This window comes from Rhinatrema bivittatum, chromosome 6 (assembly GCF_901001135.1).
Source record: "Rhinatrema bivittatum chromosome 6, aRhiBiv1.1, whole genome shotgun sequence".
NCBI classification, from domain to species: Eukaryota; Metazoa; Chordata; class Amphibia; order Gymnophiona; family Rhinatrematidae; genus Rhinatrema; species Rhinatrema bivittatum.
This window is the reverse complement of record NC_042620.1, coordinates 206,644,578-206,667,452: the sequence shown is the minus strand read 5'-3', so window position 1 is coordinate 206,667,452 and position 22,875 is coordinate 206,644,578.

Below are 22,875 nucleotides of genomic sequence, written 5' to 3'. Positions count from 1 at the left end.
TTTTGGAGAGTTTTGTATATAACAGATAAAGCCTTGTATTGGATTCTCTGCTGGATGGGCAGCCAGTGCAGTTCTTTGAGGATGGGAGTGATGTGTTCTAAACTTCTGCTATTTGTGAGGGCTCTGGCAGCAGCGTTTTGAAGTAGTTGGATAGGTTTAAGGGTGGAAGCTGGAAGTCCTAGTAGAAGGGAGTTGTAGTAGTCGAGTTTGGAAAACAGAAGGGCCTGAAGGACGGTTCGGAAGACTTGTTGGTAGAGAAGAGGTTTGAGTTTTCTTAGGATCTGGAGTTTGTGGAATCTATCTTTTAACAAGTTGTTAATGTGTTTTTTGAAGTTTATTTGGCTATCCAGGACGATGCCTAGGTTTTTTACTGATGATAGTGTCTGCTACATGCTATGTGGCTTATTCTCTTCATATTCACTGGATCATTTTGCTTAACCCCACAGCTCCAAGGGCCCTATGCTGCCACCTCCAGCTATACCACAAACAATAGAAAGTTTTCTCATGCATATAAAATCTATCATTGTTACACTTATAAGATACTGCATCAGCAGAGAAGACTCACTAGTTGTTATGGCTTTTGATTACGTTTGCCAACTGACTACATATTTTCATTATAGCTAGATGTAGTCCTCAATGTATCCTATGGCATTCTGAGAGCTGTAGTCTGGTTTCCCTATTGCATTCCCACCCAAAATCAGAATTATTAGACTCATCATGCTGTGCAGTAAAAACAGGATTGCATCCACCTGTCCAGAAATTATAGAGCCAATGACAACCCTACTCTTCTGTACTCATCCTCTTACCTGTGCACCATTTCCTATTTGTTACCAGTAACTTCTGCTGGTGCAGTAGTTGAGATGTGAATCATTAGAGAAAAGGCCAGGGGCATTGCTTATGCCCTCTAACTGTACTGTCTGCTCTTCTCGGGGTTGCTCTCAACACCATTAATATCATTTACCTCCCGTACCTCCTCACTAGAGACTGATACTATTGACTAGAGGTACCACATTCTCTCCCACTACTAGCTGTTCAATATCCTTTGATTTATAGATTTTGAGACATAGTTCTTCTTCAGAATCAGTTGCTGAAAATACTTCCTCCATTACTTTAGAACAGTAATCATGGAAGAGTGCACTGCTAGTTTTAGGTGTTGCACTTCTGCTGCCCCTGTCCTCCCCCTGCCCTGCTGCATCAACCTTAGATGACTCATCTACCTTTTAGACCTGTTCCAAAGCAAGAGAGAGAGAAATAGGCAACATGACACATGGTTTCCCAATTTTAATTACTTATGTTGAGCCAGCTTCCTCTCCTGACTTTCTTTGGCTAATAAAGTCTCTTAAGTTTAGCGGCAGGATTCCATTTTTTTCTCATTGCTACTATTGCTTGTGTTTCTGACAAGCTGGAATGGTTCTGCAACAACACCCAATTTTCTGCCCCTTCCCCTTTCCTGCCTGCTGCCATTTCCTCCTTTCCCATTTGCTTGCAATGTCATGATGGAATTGGAAGTGACTACTGGGTTTTTAATGTCACAATATAATGTATTAATGTACTAAAAAAAACTCACCAGTACACTCTAATACTGAGTGGCTGTCTGTCACAAACATTCAATCATGTTGACAGACTAAGTTTACTTCAGTGTTTAGCAAGCACTGCCAAGCATAATTAACAGTTTTCCAGTGACAGAAACTCCCTGATATCTGGCTATCCCTCACAATGCATACAAAAATGTATTTCTCTCACAGACATACACATATACAGTGTATGTGTGTACACTGCTGACTGGCTCCTTTTGTACATACACAATTTTTAGAGAAGACACTGATAAATCTGCTCTTTTTGTTCTCATTCTGCAGTCTAAACTATAAGCAGTACACTGTGCAGAGTCAGACTAAAAATCAACAGTTGTTTGTTCATTGTTTTTGTATCTTCACTGCCCTTCTCCAGTGAAAAGACTGAATGCAGCACCTCTATCTCTCTCTCAGTGAGTGCACTGTGATTTATAGATTTTGAGACATAGTTCTTCCTCAGAATCAGTTGTTGAAAATACTTCATCCATTACTTCAGAAGCAGTAATCATGGAAGAGTGCACTGCTAGTTTTAGTCATCACTGGGTTAATTTTTAAAAAATTATTGTATTTCATGTTAAGGAGGATATTTTATAACATCATAGATAACTTATATGTCAGCTATCTGCATGTTATATCGATTTTCAAAGAAAATGTATGCCAATAATTTCACTTTGAAAATTATGCAAAAGTATATGCATAAACTCACTTTAAAAAGTTAATTATTTATTAAACGTATTACTTGTTGATATGCAAGAAGTACTCTGAACAGGTTACATCACATATAAATATATAATACAAAAATGAAATACAATAGAAAATATAAGCAAATACAAAAACAAATAAAAATAACAATTGAATAAATAAAAACATAGCTCATTTAATATACACTAAAAGCAAACAAAACAAAACACATTCAAATCAAATAAGAAAGCAAGCAAGATTAATTTCTACAAGAAAGAACTTCAGTGTTTCTGACTCTGTCTGCCTCGATGGAGTGCCTTTACCCTGCCAGAATATCAGGCCATATGTCTATATTGGCCTCTTCAGTAGGAAGATCTGCCCTTGTTCAGCTCAGCTGTTTACTGGCTTGATTGTCATCCAGGGACTCCAGGCCTGTGCCCGCCTCCCCCCCCCAACTGATGTAATCAGTGTGGGGTGGTAAAGAACAGGCAGAGGACGTCTGACCTGATCAGCTTCTGACTCTGCTTGCCTCAATAGAGTACTTTTACCCCACTGGAATTTCATGCTGTTTGTCTGCATTGGTCCCTTCAGTGAGAACATCTGTCCCTGTTCAGCTTAGCTGTTTACCAGCTCAATTGACATCCTGGGACTCTAGCCTCTCCTCCCCACTGATGTCATTAATGTGGGGGTTGAAGACCCAACTCCATATGCTCTGTCGTACACCCGAAGGAGCACGACAAAGGAGCTCCTTTGTGCGCTCCTTCATGCGTGACAAGTGAAGACGAAGTCACTTCTTTCTGTTTGTCTTCCTCACCTCTGCTAGAAACTTCATTACCTATTCCTATCATTGTGGGTCAAGGTCAGTACGACAATTTCCACCATTATATGGAGGACATCTTGTTGTATTCCTACATCATGTAACACATTTCCTATAGCCTGTAATTTAGATGTTTGTACCTCGTTGTGTGACTCTGAGGGATTTATTATGTTGATTAATGCTCAATCTGTCAGAAAGAAGGCACCTGCTCCTTTTGATTTGATCCTGATACATAAACTGGAATTTTTCTGTATAACTGTTAGATTCTGATCAGATTCTGCTTAACCATCTTTGTTCCCCCTGTCATGTCACTTGCTTTCAACCAAGTCTTTTTTTTTCTTTATTTATCAATTTTTTATTAATACAAACAGAAACGTTTCCAACAAGTATATTCCTATATCTCATTTCCTTAATAGCTTAATAGATAAAGATAAAGAAAAGCAATTTCCATACCATTCAAACTAAAATAAACTACTTTTACTATTAGAAATGTCATACAGTAATGAAAGGATCCAAGGATTTACTGGAACAAAACATTATATAAGAAAAGAAAAAATACAAGAAAATAAGGAGGAAATATCAGCCTATTATCCACTTTTAGTCACCTGAACTGGTTAGGTAGTACTACTGGTCTCACCTTTACGCAAGTTATGCCCAAGGCAGGCATAACTTGCGCGCACCGGCCGGCTGCCAGTGCGCCATGTTCCGGTCTGGGGGCTGGTCCAGAGGCTGTGGCCCCGCCCCCGGAACACCCCCCCAATGACCCACCGGCCGCGACACGCCCCCCCCCCCCGACACGCCCCCCCAGGAAAGCCTAGGGACTTACTCATGTCCCGGGGCTTACGAGTGCCACTGAGCCTATGCAAGATAGGCTCAGCACACACAGGGGGTGGAAGGGGCAGCTTTTTGGGGGTTACGCGCGTATCTTACACGCGTAACCCTTTGAAAATCTGCCCCTATATCTATTACTATCTATTTTCATCATGCATTTACATGGGTATCTAATGTTTATTTGAGCACCTAAGGAACTAGCCTCTTGACACATTCCCATAAAGAGTTTCCTACGGGTTTGTGTATCTTTTGTTATATCTGGATATATCCAGACTTTTTGTCCTAAGTACAGTTTATTTCGATTTTGAAGAAACAGTCTTAAGGCTAGATTTCTATCTGTAGGGAAAACAAAAGATACAAGCAAGTTCCTTGATAATCTATCTGTTCCTCAGATGATGTTTCCAAGAAAACAGTCAAATCAGATCCAATATTCTGATTAGGAACTAATGGACCTGGATCACTCACATTCCTAGAGATAGGGGCATAATAAATCTTAGATATAGGTGGTATCACTTCTGAAGACAACAGGAAAATATCCATAAGATATTTTTTGAATTGTTCTTTTGGAGATATTAATTTAATGCATGGAAATTTTAATATTCTAAGGTTTAAATACCTCATATTATTCTTGATATTTTCAATTTTTCTCATAATCATGGTATCTGATTGGATCAATTTAGTTTGTATTTCTTGAACAGTTGTAATTTGGACAGAGATATCTTTAATTTTAACCTCTTGAGACTTTAACATAGGTTCCATTATCTGAATCGTATTCTGAGAAGTATTTATTACACTTGTTAATGAGGAAATTGATTTTTCTAAGGTAATCAATGCACTCCAAATAGCATCCAATGTAATTACATTTGGCTTGGATAATTTCTGCATAATGAGACCAGTATTCATTCCCCCCTCTCGGCAAACTTTTGTAATCAATTTGATTTCGCTTGCCAAGTCTTCAACCCTCTCCTGCCTAATAGATTTCTTATTCGGGTCCGGTGTAATTTGTTCTCTTAACACAATATTCCCTTTCTCATTACTACCGTCCAAAACCCGTTTAGGTATAGCTAAAAGTCCGCTGTAATACCCCCAGGTCCCACCTCTGCAACCAATTCCTCTCCGGCCAATTGCCGTGGTTCTCGGACATAGTCCTGGGGGTTACTTTAGAATGGAGGGGAAGGAGTTTCAGGTGCAAGTTTGTTCGTCCATGAGGGGCAGGTTATGTTCCCTACCTGACACCTCTGTGGACTTTTCTCCCAGTGTAGAAGTTGTTGCCGGCGCAAAGTACCCCTCAATCAATGATTGTGAAGGGATAGTAGGTGCTGGTACAGAGGACTCCAGTCGTACTCGACCCTTCCTCTTCGTATGTGGCATATTTTAAAGAAGCAAATAATTAAACTGAGGAGCTTACCAGAGCCGGTCTCTCCTTAAAGATCGCTTCCTTAGATCCTTTCACGGAGGTTTCAGAGAAGGGCAACTCTTAGTCCAAATGCACCAACTTGAGGCAAGGAAAATTTGAAGAAAAGGTCAAACGCAATTAGAAAAACATTCAAACAAGGTTAAAGCAAAGCTGCACGCCTCTTCGGCGTGCGCAGCTTAGGCAATGCTCCGGCGGCGGCTGCGTGCCACAAGATGACCGAATTTAAAGACCCCTACCGGTCCCTCATTGATGGCATCACTCGGGAGGGGCGGCAGAAGCCCCATTGGGGCCGGAAAGCAGTCCTCACCCCCGGGAATGGCCTCTGCGATATTGCCTTTCGGTCTTCTCCTCGCCTCAGATAAGCAAGCAGGAGGGCCAGATTTAAAGACCCCACCAGTCCCTCATTGATGACATCACTCAGGAGGCACAGCAGAAGCCCCATTGGGGTCAGGAAGCAGTCCTCACTCCCATGAATGGCCTCTGCGATATTGTCTTTCCATCCTTCTCCTCTGCCTCAGGTAAGCAAGCAGGAGAGCTGGATTTAAAGACCCCACCGGTCCAGGACAATAACTGAAGAAGTGTCATGAGGCAAGCTTGAGTCAGGGCAGGCAGCAATCTGGAAGTGGTGGGAAGCAAAGCTGAAGTCCAAACGAAGGAGCAGGCAAACATGGTCAGACGATGCAGAGATCCGGGTCTTGAAGAGAGGCATCGGAGTAGTCAGGCAAAGCAGAGGTCCGGGTCTGGAGAGAGGTGACGGCGTGGTCAGGCAAAGCAGAGGTTCGGGTCTGAAGAGAGGCAACGGAGTAGTCGGGCAATGCAGAGGTCCAGTTCTGGAGAGAGGCAACAGCGTGGTCAGGCAAAGCAGAGGTCCGGGTCTGGAGAAAGGCGATGGCATGGTCAGGCAAAGCAGAGTCAAAGTCCGTGAAATCAATCCGAATGGAATCCAATAGTAGAAGCACAGGACCCAGAAAACCAGGAACAAGGAACGCTGAAGGAACAGGAACACTGGAATGAGGGGAGAACTCTCAGGAGCCAATGAGTACTCGACCAGCGAAAAGACCTGTTGCAAAGGCAAAGCTAAGGAGCGGAGCCCGGGCTTATGTACCAGTGCTCCACCGACGTCATCATCTGGGGCTGCGGCCTGGTTCCCGCCGCGGGCTCTTCTTAAACAGCAGAGGAACACACGCATGCGCCTAGGGAAGGGCACGGTGTCTCTCCGCAAACCACACGGAGAGACCCGGCGCTGGAGAGTCAAGGCAGTAGCTGGACTGGAGACATCAGGAACTGTAGCTGAACCAGAGGCACTGGGGGTGGCTGAGGATGGAGCTGGTGGCCCACCACCACCAGATACGAGGGACCAGTCAAGGAAGTTGAAGAAGGAAGGTGAGGGGGCCGGGCCGTGGGTCTGCCACGGACGGCACGCGTAACACTCCTGAGTGTACAAGGCTCAGCAAATATCTCCCATCCTGTTGCACTGAAGTCACTTCAGTTTGCTGTTCTCATCACAGCTGCAGTTCTGCCTTCAGGGAAATCCTGTGCCTCTGTTCAGACATTATGCACTGTGAAAACATTGTTAACATCAACTGCACATTCTATCTTCTCTTCCCAGCTTGAGGGTTTTGTAATTCCATCTACAGCCCTACTGGTCTCAGCAGTTCCTCAGTTCCAGGAGGAGTCCATTCCATCTACTTCACTTCAGGAAAGACCCAGTTCAATAGATCCTCTTCTGAAGAATTTCATTTCAGCTGCTCCAGTCAGCCAGTGCCAAATAAATGCAGTTTCAGACAACCTGTACCAGAGAGAAGCTGCTTTAGCCAACCAGTGCCCATAAGACATTGTTCTAATTCTCCAGCACAAAGGATATGCTGTTCCATTGCATCCAAGGATACACACCAAATTCAGCCCAACTGATCTACTACAAAGAAGCAGTCCAGTCCAGCTAATCCACTCCGAGGAAAAATCCAGTCCAACTGCTCTGCTTCTGGAGGAGCCTTCCAGTACCTCCAGTACCAGAGAGACCCTGGCCCAGCTACCTAGTGCTAGAGGGCAGCCCAGCTACCCAGTACCAGAGAGACACTGGTCCAACTACCCAGTACCAGAGAGACCCTGGCCCAGCTACCTAGTGCTAGAGGGCAGCCCAGCTACCCAGTACCAGAGAGACACTGGTCCAACTACCCAGTACCAGAGAAACCCTGGCCAAGCTATGCGGTGCCAGAGAGAGTCTGCCCAGTGACCCAACATCAGAGACAGTCTGGCCCAGTGGCCCAGCATCAGAAAGAGTCTGACCCAGTGACCCAGCATTCAGCAGTCCTGGGACCAGCAGTCTAGTGACAGAAGGGCTCTGAGCCAGCAGTCCAGCCACAGAAGGACCTTGAACCCACTGCCCAGTCATGAAGAGATGCCAGCACAGCCACCCAGCACCAAAGGGATTCTAGACCTATGTGCTCTAGGGACATTAATTTAGTGCTTCAGTACCAGAGAGGCTCTGGCCTCATTCTTCAAGGCCAGAGAAAACCTGATTCAGCTCTTCAGCACCACATGAAACTTGATTCAGTGCTTCAGTGCCCCAGAGAATCTGATTCAGTGCTTCAGCACCCCAGAGAACTTGACTCCATGACTCAGTTCCAATTGAACTCTGATTTACAACCAATGCCTCAGAAATACACTGGTCCTAGACCATGGCCCCAGAGAGATTCTGGACCAAGAACACAGTTCCAGAGAGATGCCAGTTCAGCACTTCTGTGCCAAGAACTTTGTCTTCTGTGAAAATCTGGATTCCACTTGTGGAGATAAAGTTATTCCCTCTAACTTGCTCCACAATAAAACTAGACAAATCTGTTGTAGTACAAGGTAACCACAATTATTAACGTAATATTACATGAGAAAAATCACACTTCAGGCAAACTCTCAGCGTAAGTTCCTAAAATTCAATACATACACTCAGGCTTGTATACTATTTATTTCTACAAAATCATGCTGCAGCAAAAATATTTCAGATTGACTAATCCTAATTTCACTTCTACACTTTACTTCAACAACACATCTTTAGATGTCTTAGATCATGACTAGTTAACATGTCAGCATGACCCAGATCTGACTGCAATTACCTTCAAGCACAGCACATTTTTGTTACCACAAGAAATGATTACACATCATTATATCTATTTTCTACCAAATTCAATTAATTCTTCAACTTTGGTTTAGTGGAACTCTGCATATCTAAGGACTGATTAGACCACTATTTTTCCTCATTATATTTTATCTAGTACAGGGAGCAAGTTTTGCAACAACTATTATATATCATTTATTCTTATTACAATCTAAAATACTGTTCATAGCAAGAATCAGTAAAGAACTTATAAGTTGCATTAAACTATATTGAACAGAGAGATACAATAAAACCCTTGACATTGTCACATTGATTGCAATTCAAAGAAACTTACTGCTCCTGCATCTTCGCGGCTGTGAGCCACTGCTGTCGGCCATTCCTACGCAGCCCGGATGCCCCGACGCCGCTGTCCACCTTCACAGCCCTGGAGCTGCCGCTGTTCTGCCTCTTCATGCGGCAGGAGTACCGCCGCCAACTCCTTCATCTTCCAGCAGGAACACCGCCGACATGGTCTCCCCAATTTCCCCCACCTCCTGGCTCCTTTAGGCACGTGTGCGCACCTCTGCATTTCATTTAAAGGGCCAGCAGCAGGAGAAGCCCCACATCATCTGCCTGTGCCTTGTCCAGCCCTATAAAAGGGCTCAGCTTGTTCTCCTCAGTGCCTTCGCATCGGATCTTCATGGTCGTCCATGCTTCCTCCAACAGGTCAAAATTCTCCGTTGTCTCCACCTATCTTGATGGTCTTCATGTTTGATGTTCCTGGTCTCCTGTGAATGTTCCTGGTCCTGTTCTTCATTGGAGCTCCTTCATTGTCTCTTCGGTGTCCTGATGTTCCTGATGTTCCAGTCCTGGTCCTGATGTTCCCATCTTCGGCTCTTAGTCCTACTTCCAGGTTTCCTGCTCGTCCACTTTTTCTGGCGTGCCACCGTCATGGTCCGTGACCAGCCCATTGGGGGCTGTGTAGGGTGCTTCGTAGCACAAGGCCTGTCTTCTCATCTGCAGCGCAAGTCTCCGGAAAGCCCTTGCTTTTAACTCCGAGGTCTGTTCCTGAATCCGAGTCTTGAATCCTGAGTCTTGAATCCTGTTCCCGATCTTCGGAGTTCCTTGTTTCTGCTTCCAGTCCATGCCCTAGTCTCAAGCCAGAACCTGCTCCGCTTCAGCGTGGTCCGTGACTAGCCACAGGTGGCTGTGTAGGGCACACCTCGGTGCAGGCCTTTCCTGAATCTTTGTAATGTTTCCAGTTTCAAATCTTCATCTTTTCACCCTCAATCTGCTTTGTCTCCAGTGTGGTCTGCAACCAGCCATGGGCTGCTATGTAGGGCGCGCTGCAGTGCAGAACTCACCCTGTACTAGTGCCTGAATCCTGAATCCTCATCTGAGTCTTCCAAGTTCCCCAAATCCTCGTCTGAGTCTTCCAAGTTCCTCGCATCCTCGTCTGAGTCTTCCAAGTTCCTGAGTTCCATGTCTGTCTTGTTCCTGCCCTCAGCCTCCATCTGGCCTCATGTACTCGTCGTTCCCAAGCAGCAGGTCCGGAAGGGCTGCCGAGTGGCTGGAGGGCTACTCATGAAACCAGCATTGTGTTGCTGGGTCTCACCTGTGCGTTTCGGTCCAGTGGAGGTCTGAGCCTGCCTTGTTCCAGTTCCTCGATGTTCCACGTCTCAATCCTGGCCCAACCTTGTTCCAGCTCCAGCCCATGCTTGAACATTCTCACCTCCCATGGTGTGTGTCTTGGGACTCCTCCCTGAGCCGCACCATGGCCCATGCGCTCACAATCTCCCTAGAGCAAGCAACTGCACCCCTGCGCTCACAACAGTGTCTTTGAAACAGGGGATTTGTTTGAAGAGAAGCAACAGGACAGAGAGAGAGAGAGAGAGAGACATAGGATGAGATGTTATCTGCAGCTTTGTTACAGAGGATTAAGAGAGAAAAAAAAGGGAAGAGGAGTTTCTTTTTTGCTCTTTTATTCAATCAGCTGAAACAAGCATAGTTTTTTTATTATTTTAAAGGGAGGGCAAGTAAGCTGATTTTGAGATAAAACTGGGTTTTATTTTATTTTTTTGAAAGGTAACCAGAATTAGCACAGTCCTCACATCCTATAAGCATTAAGCAAACTAAGGCCTAGATTCGTCATTTTGCTATATAGCAAGAATAGTGCCTATGATAAAAAAAAAAAAAAAAGAGATGTGGTTAGAGTAATTTTCCTGCTATCGCTTCGCATAGGTATTTTACTGCAATGCATGCTAAATTTATTGCACCTGTGATATTTTCACATTGCAGGCTGAGAAGTCCCTGGACAGGCTTGTATTCAATTTTGGGCTGCTGCTGGCTAAAGAGAGAGAGAAAGTTAACTAATTATACCACTGTAAGAGGGCACACTAGTAACACAGGGTGAGATTTGGCGGCAGTTTAACATGCTTGATTGCAGGTAGGTAGAGTGTGCATCAAGCAAGCTAGAGCAAACATGGTACAAATCTACTCTTCTTTCACCTTTCATCACTCCAAATCACAATAAATCTTCGCTGATGGTAACTGTGCTGTTCGTACGTATGATTGTGCATGTAAAATTGCCACCTAAACCCCAGCTCACCCCACAAACCTCACCCTGAGTTCATAATGCCCCCTCTTACAGTGGTATAAAGAGTTTAAAAATCAATGGACATCCACAGAGTCTCTCTCTCTCTCTCTCTCTTTCTCTCTCTTTCTCCCCCTCTCCTTCTCCCTCTCCCCCAAATCAGAGTTTGTAATAAATTCTGTTTTGGCCATAACACTCAGAAAAAGGTGTATAGTTATTTCTGGCGTTAAACCCCCATGATAGCATGCATTATGTTATCGCATGCAACATTAAACGACCCTCATTTCTATTTACTCTGCCCAAACTCCTCCCACTTGAATACATTTGCATATGTATTTCACAATGCAATATTTATCATGAGCATTAGGGCTTTAACGCCCGTGATAACACCCTAACACAGTTTGATGAATGACCCCCTAAGTTTAGGGAATAACTGGAAGATTTGTTTCAATTTTATTCAGAATATAGACGGAATCTTTTTTTTCATTTTGTAAGGTTTTGGACATTATGTCCATAGGTCTAGTTGATCACTGGATCCACGTGAAACACTGCAAGATATCACACACTCCCCAATCATCCTGCAATTGTACTGCAGAGAAATTCATCCCAATTATTCAGAAATTACATGAAGTTGAACTGACAAACCATATGCTAATATTCTGGCCAGAATTTAGTTGGGGATTTTGGGACCTCATTTTCAATTTACTTGAACTGGAAACTGTGAGGAAGGGTATGGTTTGTGGGTTTCCGGTTATAAGCTAATTGTTTTGCATTTTTTATGAAAATACATTTTTCTTTTACTATAATATCATGGGTTTCTGTCTTCAAAAGTATCAAAAATATGGTTCATAAAGAACTACAAGAATTTTTGGAAGACCACAGTAATCTCAATCAATTTTGTTTCAGACCAGCTGAAACCTTACTACTTTTAACTTACATATTTTTAAGTGTGGTTTTGACATGGATAATAGATTTATTCTAGTGTTGTTAGATATTTTGATTGCATTCGACATGGTTAATTCGCAAACAATGCTTTCCTGCTTGCAGGGGCTGAGGATATCAGCTGTAGTCTATAAGTGGCTTTCATCTTTCCTTAATGATCATAGTTATCAAGTTTGGCTTGAGCATGCTTTTTTCTGGTTTTCATTCTGTTGTTGTAGGAGTGCCTCAGGCATCCTCATTATTTGGGACTCTTTTTAACATTACATCCAGTCTTTAACCTCCTTGTAAATACAGGGGTTGGATACAGGCTGTACGAAGGTGATATTCAACTCTTCATCCCAGTTACAAGAATGGATGGCATGTCAAGAAATTACAAATTGTTTATGAAATGTAAAGCAATGGCTATTTGGCAATGTATAAGTTTAAACCTAAAATAAACTCAGAGATGATCTTACTAATCAATTTTCTCCATCCTGTGCCTCCTTCTGTTTTTAATTTTGACGAGTGGACTATATCATCTGCTTCTCATGTACAGAATCTGAGTGTCCTGTTGGAACCCACTCTTTCCATAACTTACAAGTACAAGCTGTGATTCAGAATGCCTTTTATAAACTGTGAATTTTAAGGAAATTAAAGCAGTATTTGGTTTCAGTAGATTTTTGTGCAGTGTTACAGGCTTTGGTCCTAATGGGATTGAATTACTGTAATGACCTATATCTTGCTTTGCTTGATTCTACCATAATGGTGCTACAGATAGTATAAACTGCCACAGCAAAATTTCAAACAGGAACTGAATTCAGAGACATAAGAACATAAGAAATTGCCATGCTGGGTCAGACCAAGGGTCCATCAAGCCCAGCATCCTGTTTCCAACAGAGGCCAAACCAGGCCATAAGAACCTGGCAATTACCCAAACACTAAGAAGATCCCAAGCTACTGATGTAATTAATAGCAGTGGCTATTCCCTAAGTAAACTTGATTAATAGCCATTAATTGTCTTCTCCTCCAAGAACTTATCCAAATCTTTTTTGAACCCAGCTACACTAACTGCACTAACCACATCCTCTGGCAACAAATTCCAGAGCTTTATTGTGCGTTGAGTAAAAAAGAATTTTCTCCGATTAGTCTTAAATATGCTACTTGCTAACTTCATGGAATGCCCCCTAGTCCTTCTATTATTCGAAAGTGTAAATAACCGATTCACATCTGCTCATTCAAGACCTCTCATGTTCTTAAAGACCTCTATCATATCCCCCCTCAGCCGTCTCTTCTCCAAGCTGAACAGCCCTAACCTCTTCAGCCTTTCCTCACAGGGGAGCTGTTCCATCCCCTTTATCATTTTGGTTGCCCTTCTCTGTACCTTCTCCATCGCAACTATATCTTTTTTGAGATGTGGCAACCAGAATTGTACACAGTATTCAAGGTGCAGTCTCACCATGGAACGATATAGAGGCATTATGACATTTTCTGTTTTATTAACCATTCTCTTCCTAATAATTCCTAACATTTCTGTTTGTTTTTTTGACTGCTGCAGCACACTGAGCCGACAATTTTAAAGTATTATCCACTATGATGCCTAGAACATTTTCCTGGGTGGTAGTTCCTAATATGGAACCTAACATCGTGTAACTACAGCTAGGGTTATTTTTCCCTGTATGCAACACTCATTACACTGGATGCTCATAGTCTCAAAATGTAAGTTTAAAATGCTAACATCATTTACAAGGTTTTGGGCAGAGATCTGCCAGTTTGTGTTAATGTACTGCTAAAATTATACAAAATATCTAGAGTATTTATAGAAAATATCTAGAGCATTTATATCCTCAAGTTGAAATTTACTCAATGTTCCTTCTATGCATCTTGTTCGTTTGGCGGAGACATATAGTCGAGTTCTTACAGTGGCTGATCTGCAGCTTTAGAATGTATTGTCTGATGATATTAGAACTATTGATTTTAAATAATTTAGGAATATGCTCATTTGTTTAAAGAGGCTTATAATTTTGAATAGTGAGTCAAAATATTAACATTAAGTAGGGAGATTAAGAGCTAATGGATTATTAGACCCACTCTGGTAATGATCAAAAAGAACAGCAATTTGTATTTGTGTTTTTTTGTAGTAATTGTGTGTAGCTGGATTTTAATATACATGTTTATTTCTGAACACTGCTAGAATTTTTAGATAGTATGGTCTATAAATAATTTTAAATAAATAAAATAAGATCTAAATGTGTTATGTAAATGCGCATTCACTTATTTTGCTTATATTATTTGTAATGGTATATTTTGTGTTTTTAATTTTATTTCTATACTCCTGGCTCTACTCCCCAGCCCTGGGCGAACCTTTAGTTCTGTGGGTGTATTGCACATGCTCATTGTAAACCACACAGCTGAGAGGTGAAGTTATTTAATGTATGTGGTTCTTCACATAGGGGCGGATTTTAAAAGGGTTCCGCACGTAATATACGCACATAACCCTTTTAAACCTGCTCCTGCTCCTGCAAAGCCTATTTTGCATAGGCCTGGTGACGCGCACAAGCCCCGGGATGCGCGTATGTCCCGGGGCTGAAAACAGGTGCGGGGAGTGGGCGGGGTGGAGCGGGGACGGGACCGAGGCCTCCGGCACAGCGGCCATGCCAGGGGATCACATGCCAGCACTCGGCCGGCAGGCGCAACTTATAAAATAAAGGTAGGGGGGTGATTTAGGTAGGGCTGGGGAGCGGGTTAGGTAGGGGAAGGGAAGGGAAGGTGGGGGGACGGAAGTAAAGTTTCCTCCGAGGCCGCTCCGATTTCGGAGCGGCCTCGGAGGGAAGTGGGAAAGCCATCGGGGGCTCCCCTAGGGCTTGGCGCATGCAAGGTGCACAAGTGTGCACCCCCTTGCGAGCGCTAACCCCGGATTTTATAACATGAGCGCGGCTGCGTGCACATGTTATAAAATCGGGCATAGATTTGTGCGCACCAGGTTGCGCGCACAAATCTACGCCTGCGCATAACTAGTAAAATCTGGCCCATAGTGTTCTACAATATTAAACCCTTGAAGCACTCTCCCTACAGCAATTATGTATACATTAAACAAAATGGGTGAAATAATGGAACATCACATAGAAGAGGATGGACATCAGAAAAACAATCCCTCATTTCCACCACCTGAGATACATAAAGAAAAAGAATGAAATCTAATCTAACAGTGGCTGTAATAGCACAAAGACATTAACAATATTGAAAGCTGAAGACGGGTGAAATAATGGAACATCACATAGAAGAGGATGGACATCAGAAAAACAATCTCTCATTTCCACCACCTGAGATACATAAAGAAAAAGAATGAAATCTAATCTGACAGTGGCTATAATAGCACAAAGACATTAACAATATCGAAAGCTGAAGACATGTCAAGTAATACCAACAATATCTAATTATCATGATCAAAATAAAAAAAGAAGATGATCTGATAAGGCCACAAGGGCTGTCTGTGCTCCATAACCTTCTCAAAACCCTAATCGAGAGGGATCAAGAAGGTCAAAATCACTAGCACGCTTTTCAATGATTGTGCTCAGAATAGGAAATTGGAAATGGGTCTACAATTACCATACTTTTCAGGATCTAAATTTGGTTTCTTCAAAGCAGTATGAATAATAACTGCAGACTTTAAGTCCACCAGCAAATAGCCATGACTAAAAGGAGCACTGATAATGGATGCAATACAATCGATACGTTTAGGTCCTGTGCTCTTAACCAAGTAGGGGGGACAGGGGGTCCAGGGGGACTAGTAGACATATTAAAACCACTGAACAAAATTTTCATTTCCATCTTTCTCAGGCAAACTTTGCACTGGTAGCATCTCATCTTTATCAGAAGTATCTGCAATCAGTCACAATGCAAACGACAGGAACCTTTTTTTAACACAGTCACGCTTACGAAATTCCTCATGAAGCAAATAAATCTGTTCAAAAAGGATTTGAGAATAAATCACATATTCCTTTAGAAGGCACCAGACAAGGGTTTGATTTATTAAGATTTAGAAGCTGCTTAGCAACCTGGAAAAAGCTGTTCAAGTTTGTTCAAACATTCTAGAGAAATAATCTTATTTCCTGGAAATAAGAGATGCATATTTCTGAGCTGCTACAATACAGCTGGCCTTATTCAAATCAGTGGGATGTTTTCTCTATGATCCATCTGCTCTATGCTTTAAAAGTGTAAGAGCACACAAATTTAGAGTACACCAAGCAGAACCAAAGAGGGTCTCTGGTGCCCAGGGGCCAATACATTTCTGTGGCCTCCCTTGGGCTCCGCTCCCCCCCCCCCCCCCCCGATCCTCCTTGTATTTATTTATTTAATTAATTAAAGGGTTTTTTATACCAAGGTATGGCTAGATGCCTTCACCCCGGTTTACATATACAACAACCAACTACATTTAACAGTAACTGAGTCAGACAAATACTTATTACAATTAATCGTAACATTTAAACAGGGTATGTCAATTGGGTCAACCAGGTAAAAGGGGAGGGTAACTTTGGGAAAAAGTCAAATTTTATCGAACAGACTTGTTTAAAACGTTTGGTGTCATAGTCTTAGGGGTGGACCCAAAAAGCAAAGCGGAAGCCGATCCAGTTGGCTGTGTAACAGTGAAGAAAACAAGAATCGGATGATGGCACGTTTTAATAAAGGGCTTTTTCCATCATCCGATTCTTGTTTTCTTCACTGTTACATAGTCTTAGGGGTGGCATTGTAAACCAAAAAAGGTAAAGTTAAGTGTCAGTGTTAGATATTTTAGATATGTTATGTGATGTTAACCGATACCATCCTTGAATTTTGACTGAATATCCATGTTTTGAGCTCTTTTTTAAAAAGATTTAATGTTACTTTGTGAGCTCAGGTTTTCTGGTAGTGAGTTCCATAAGTTTGGACCAGCGACAGATATGGCTCTGTTTCTTATGGTGGATAACTTAGCTAATGGGAGTGATGGTATGACAAGATTTAATTTACTTGCTGTTCTGGTCGTACGTAGAAATGTTTGCAGTCACAGAAAGTCACACTAATACAAATCCCTGAAAAGAAATGAACTGGCAGACCGTTGTGAGCTGCCTATGGGGCAAAAGCTTTCCTGTCTGCAAAACAGGCCACAAATAGCATTTCCTTTGCTCCCTCTCTCTGTGGTACTGCAAGCAAACAGAAAAAGAATGAGACTGAGATTCAAGGACTGTGATGTAAAATTTCTAAATTCTTCCAAAATCTCCAATTTTTCTACTTCTGACCATCAGGAATAAAATAAAAAACCATTCCAAGTTTGTCCTTTTTTCCAAACGTACACACATCATTGCAGCTTCACAATGCCTGTCCCCTCACCAAATACAGAATAATTGACTACAAATTAGAAAGAGAAACTGAGACAAAAGCTGAACCGGAATCCCCTGCCTGCAGTATAACACCAGAGAATTAAATAAAAATTGCATTTTCCCTGTACTGTAAAAGAAAAAAAAGTCCAGAAAGATTCAGATGTATATTTCCCAAAAATGATAGAGAAAATCTAATTCTTCCCACTTCCCATCTCAGAAAAACAGAAGCAATAGCAGTCTGACTTTCCTTCTTGCCCAGTCCCCAGCAGTCTTGCTCTCTCTCCCCTACCAGTTCCCAGCAATCTTGTTATCCAGCCCCTCTCCCCTCCCAGATCTCCCAGTCAGACTCATGCACTGCAATAATGCAAAAACAGAAACCTCACCATTCCTGCCAAAGTTATGGAACACCTTACCTGTTGAGCTAAGACTCCAGAAAGATTTGAAACCTTTCAAAAAAGCACTGAAAATGTGGCTTTTTGTACAGGCATTTGGAACAGTTGCCAGCCAGTGATTATTTTGATTGTTTATTTTATGTTATCATCTTCACTGAGGGGCGGATTTTCAGAGCCCTGCTCGCGTAAATCCGCCCAAAACCGGGCGGATTTACGCGAGCAGGGCCCTGCGCGCCGGGAAGCCTATTTTATATAGGCCTCCCGGCGCGCGCAGAGCCCCGGGACTCGCGTAAGTCCCGGGGTTCTCCGAGGGGGGCGTGTCGGGGGGCGGGCCCGGTCGTCGCAGCGTTTCGGGGGCGTGTCGGCAGCATTTTGGGGGCGGGTACGGGGGCGTGACTACGGCCCGGGGCGGTCCGGGGGCGTGGCCGCGCCCTCCGTACCTGCCCCCAGGTCGCGGCCCGGCGCGCAGGAGGCCCGCTCGCGCGCGGGGATTTACGCCTCCCTCTGGGAGGCGTAAATCCCCCGACAAAGGTAAGGGGGGGGTTTAGACAGGGCCGGGCGGGTAGGTTAGGTAGGGGAAGGGAGGGGAAGGTGAGGGGAGGGCAAAGGAAAGTTCCCTCCGAGGCTGCTCCGATTTCGGAGCGGCCTCGGAGGGAACGGGGGTAGGCTGCGCGGCTCGGCGCGCGCCGGCTATACAAAATCCATAGCCTTGCGCGCGCCGATCCAGGTTTTTAGCAGATACGCGCGGCTCCGCGCGTATCTACTAAAATCCAGCGTACTTTTGTTTGCGCCTGGAGCGCAAACAAAAATAGGCTATTCGCGCGCCTTTTAAAATCCGCCCCTTATTGTTTTATGTGTATGATCGCTTTTTCCTTTTATGTTAGTGATCATTAATTTACTTCTATTATTAATTTAATGGATGATTATACTGCTTTTTATTAATAGGTTATACTTTTATATTTTTATTGAATGTTTTAATTTTGTCAGTAGAATAAGTAATTTTTATATTATTATTGTATTTTTTGCTTTTACAAAGAAACTGTAAACCGTTGTGAAGGTCAACACCAAACATCGGCCTATAAAACTTGCTAAATAAATAAATAAATAAAATAAATAGGTGGCAGGAGCAACTTGTATGTTTTTTTTTCTTTTTCACTTTTTCCCAGGTCACAAACACCCTAGAATTACCAAGAAACAAACAAAATTACAGGGCGGGAGCAATAAGCTGAAAACCAAATAACAAAAAGCATGGAGGTACCAAAACTTCCATGCTGGTATGTAATATGCGTGGCAGATAGGCATATCATCAGCATGACCCCCAATGTGTATATGAGGATCTGACAGGTAGCAAGGAGGTAGCAGCAAGTGAAGCTGAATGGAAGGATGACTACTAAGGTGAAGGATAAGGAGAATAGCAGCATGATAGAGTGGCCTAGGAGATGTGCGTCTTCCTGTGGAAGGACTTGCCACATGTGAGAATTAGTACAAAACAATCACGTCGTCAGTAGCATGAGCTGGCGTAAAGTTCTCTACTTGAGCTTGTTCTTGCTGCTGGGTGGCATTTTGGCTTTCTAGTGTAATTTGCTTTCTGATTTAAGGCGCAGACACATTCTGAACATCTAATTGGCTTTTCATCAATGTGGTTTGACTGGCATTTTTTTTTAGGTTTGCTCTGTTTAAAAAAGGTTTTACCCTATCCTATACTTGGACACAGTCTTTTCCCTTTCTTGATTTTCATATATTGCTTCTAATTTTCTCTTCCTTCAGGAGCTTTTATCACAATCTAAACATGGGAATGGTCCCTAATCTGCATGTTTTCTGTTCTGCCTCTATTCTTTCATCCTGACCAAGGCTTTTTTATAAACAAAACACTTCAGTACAAGCAACGAACAAACAGAGTATGGGAACCAGGCTGGTAATGTGGAGGGGTAGAACAAAAGGAAAACCATACAACAGGAAGAGGGGGAAGAGATACTTATGGGATCCATGTTCAAAACTCAAAAAGTTCTCCATCTAAACGGCAAATGTGAACTATTCAGCTACTTATAAGGCAAAATTCTAAGTAGTTACCCAGCTATAATTTAGCCGGATAAAAAAGAGGCATTGCAGGAGGGGCTGAGTTATCGAGCTAACCTAGCTGAATATCAGGTATATCCGGTTAGATTGGCCTCATAACTTTAGGCCTGCTTTTAGTGTAACACACGGATGTGCTGGAAGAGTCAACTGATGGTAGTTTACGCTTCTGGCTCTGCCTATCAGATGCAGCAGGTTAGTGAGACCCTTGCTCCTGGAAGGGATGTTTTTTTGCCACCAGGGCTGGAGGGTAGGATGGGAAGATTCTGGGGAGGCTAACAATTTCTGTAAGACTGCGGGGGGGGGAGGGGTTGCTATTGAAAATTGTAGAATGAAAATGGGGAAAAGATGTAGGGGGATGGGGAGACAGGCTGAACTAGACAAGGCAATTTACAGATAAGGTTGGGAGCTGCAGGCCCTTTGATTTCGTTCTTGTTTTATACTGATACTTGTAGCGCTATTTACCCAGATATCTTTAAAAGGTATCCGAATAACTAAGAATCAAGTTATCTAGCCACAGAAGACTGGATAACTTTAAATCCTAACTGGCTATTTTCAAACATACCACCCAACACAGCACGGAATCACAATAAATCATACAACCCATTTGTTATCATATAAACTGTGTAAACACTACTCTACTTAATGGTTTTATCATACATATATTCAATACATTGTTCTGCAAATGTTAACAATTTATTATGTTGCACTTTTTCATCATACACAAAATATTACTTTACATACAAAATGTCATCACAACATCATATAAGGCAATACATATCACAATGTACATATATCATCACCTTATCAATGTATATTACAGTGCATTTGTTATACAAATTATCCGAACATGCCCTCAACCCTAACACATAACCACATTCACTCATCATTCACGCCACTAAAAATCCCAATCCCCCTAAAATGTATCACCACTCGCCCTGATGGTCTATGTTTACTCCTTAATATAACAAATCCCTCCCATTTATATATGTTCTTCAATTTCTTTATTCCTGGGGTATTCACCCTGTTATCTCCAATCCTATATTCCAAACTTTATCACCCAACAAGGTTCCTTGTTTCATCCTGACCGGGCTTCTACAGGGGAAATCTATTATCACTTCTTAGTTCTGACCATACGCTTTTCTGTCAACAACGAGCACGCAAACAGAACAACTGCATGTCCGGAACCTCAATAAAACTGTTTCTCATTAGTGCCTGGTCTCCCACAGCTCCACATACCCGTACCACGTTGTTTAAACTCCAATACACAACCCGGCGCTCAAAGCGGTCTTACACTGCCGTGCCGAAGACTAGACACTAATATCACCAACAAATGCCCAAACACCACTTTGCCACCATTTCACTGTGCGAAATAATTTACAATGCCAACCGCCGTCCTTTTAACATCCAATGCGTCCAAGGCACCTCCATCGAGAGGTGCCTTGGATGCATTGGACGCACCTCCACCTCCATCGAGAGGTGGAGGTGCCTTGGACGCATTGGATGTTAAAAGGACGGCAGTTGGCATTGTAAATTATTTCGCGCAGTGAAATGGTGGCAAAGTGGTGTTTGGGCATTTGTTGGTGATATTAGTGTCTAGTCTTCGGCGCGGCAGTGTAAGACAGCTTTGAGCGCCGGATTGCCGGGTTGTGTATTGGAGTTTAAACAACGTGGTACGGGTATGTGGAGCTGTGGGAGACCAGGCGCTAATGAGAAACAGTTTTATTGAGGTTCCGGACATGCAGTTGTTCTGTTTGAGTGCTCGTTGTTGACAGAAAAGCGTATGGTCAGAACTAAGAAGTGATAATAGATTTCCCCTGAAGAAGCCCGGTCAGGATGAAACAAGGAACCTTGTTGGGTGATAAAGTTTGGAATATAGGATTGGAGATAACAGGGTGAATACCCCAGGAATAAAGAAATTGAAGAACATATAAATGGAAGGGATTTGTTATATTAAGGAGTAAACATAGACCATCAGGGCGAGCAGTGATACATTTTAGGGGGATTGGGATTTTTAGTGGAGTGAATGATGAGTGAATGTGGTTATGTGTTAGGGTTGAGGGCATGTTCAGATAATTTGTATAACAAATGCACTGTAATATACATTGATAAGGTGATGATATATGTATATATAAACTACATCTTGTGAGAAAAAGACACAAAAAAATAGTAAAAATGAACTGAGATGTTAAAAGAGAAAATCAGCGATGTGAAGACTCGCCCCCCCCCCCCCCCCCCCCCCCCCCCCCCCCGTCATGACGACCAGCCAGCGGCGACCCGATTAACGGCACAATTACACCAGGCGTCGCGTGCCGGGTGTGCTCCCCTTCATGCTAACCTTTGTGCTCCTTCTAATATAATTATATTTATGTTTATGTTAATAATTTAACTTTTATTAATGTTATTTAGCTTTTTGCTTTGTTTAAAATTATTTCATTATTGATGTTTAAATGTATTAGACTAAGGAATTTTACTTCCTGCTCATTCTGTTTCATTGTAAACCGGTTTGATATGCATTTTATGCAGGAAAATCGGTATAAAAAAACTTAAAATAAATAAATAAATAAATATGTACATTGTGATATGTATTGTCTTATATGATGTTATGATGACATTTTGTATGTAAAGTAATATTTTGTGTATGATGAAAAAGTGCAACATAATAAATTGTTAACATTTGCAGAACAATGTATTGAATATATGTATGATAAAACCATTAAGTAGAGTAGTGTTTACACAGTTTATATGATAACAAATGGGTTGTATGATTTATTGTGATTCCCTGCTGTGTTGGGTGGTGTGATTATTGGGGGATCTGTGAGTTCTTTCAGAGTTTTGTGCCTTATTTTCAAACATAGCCAACTATTTTTTAAAGTTAGCCAGACACATGTAGCAGGATAACTTTAAACAAGTATATACAGTGGGATGTTTATCTCACTGATATAGGACAAGTTTCCAGATAACTTTAGGCAGATAACATGTCCATTATATGATCTACTGAATACTGGCCTCTTATATGTTTAGTCTTTTTCACATTTTTCTAACCAACAAACAGGGTGGAAGAACATGGCTTGTATTAAAGCAAAGAACTATACAACAGGAGGAGAAGCTTGTATTTTTTGTCTTTTTTTTAAACA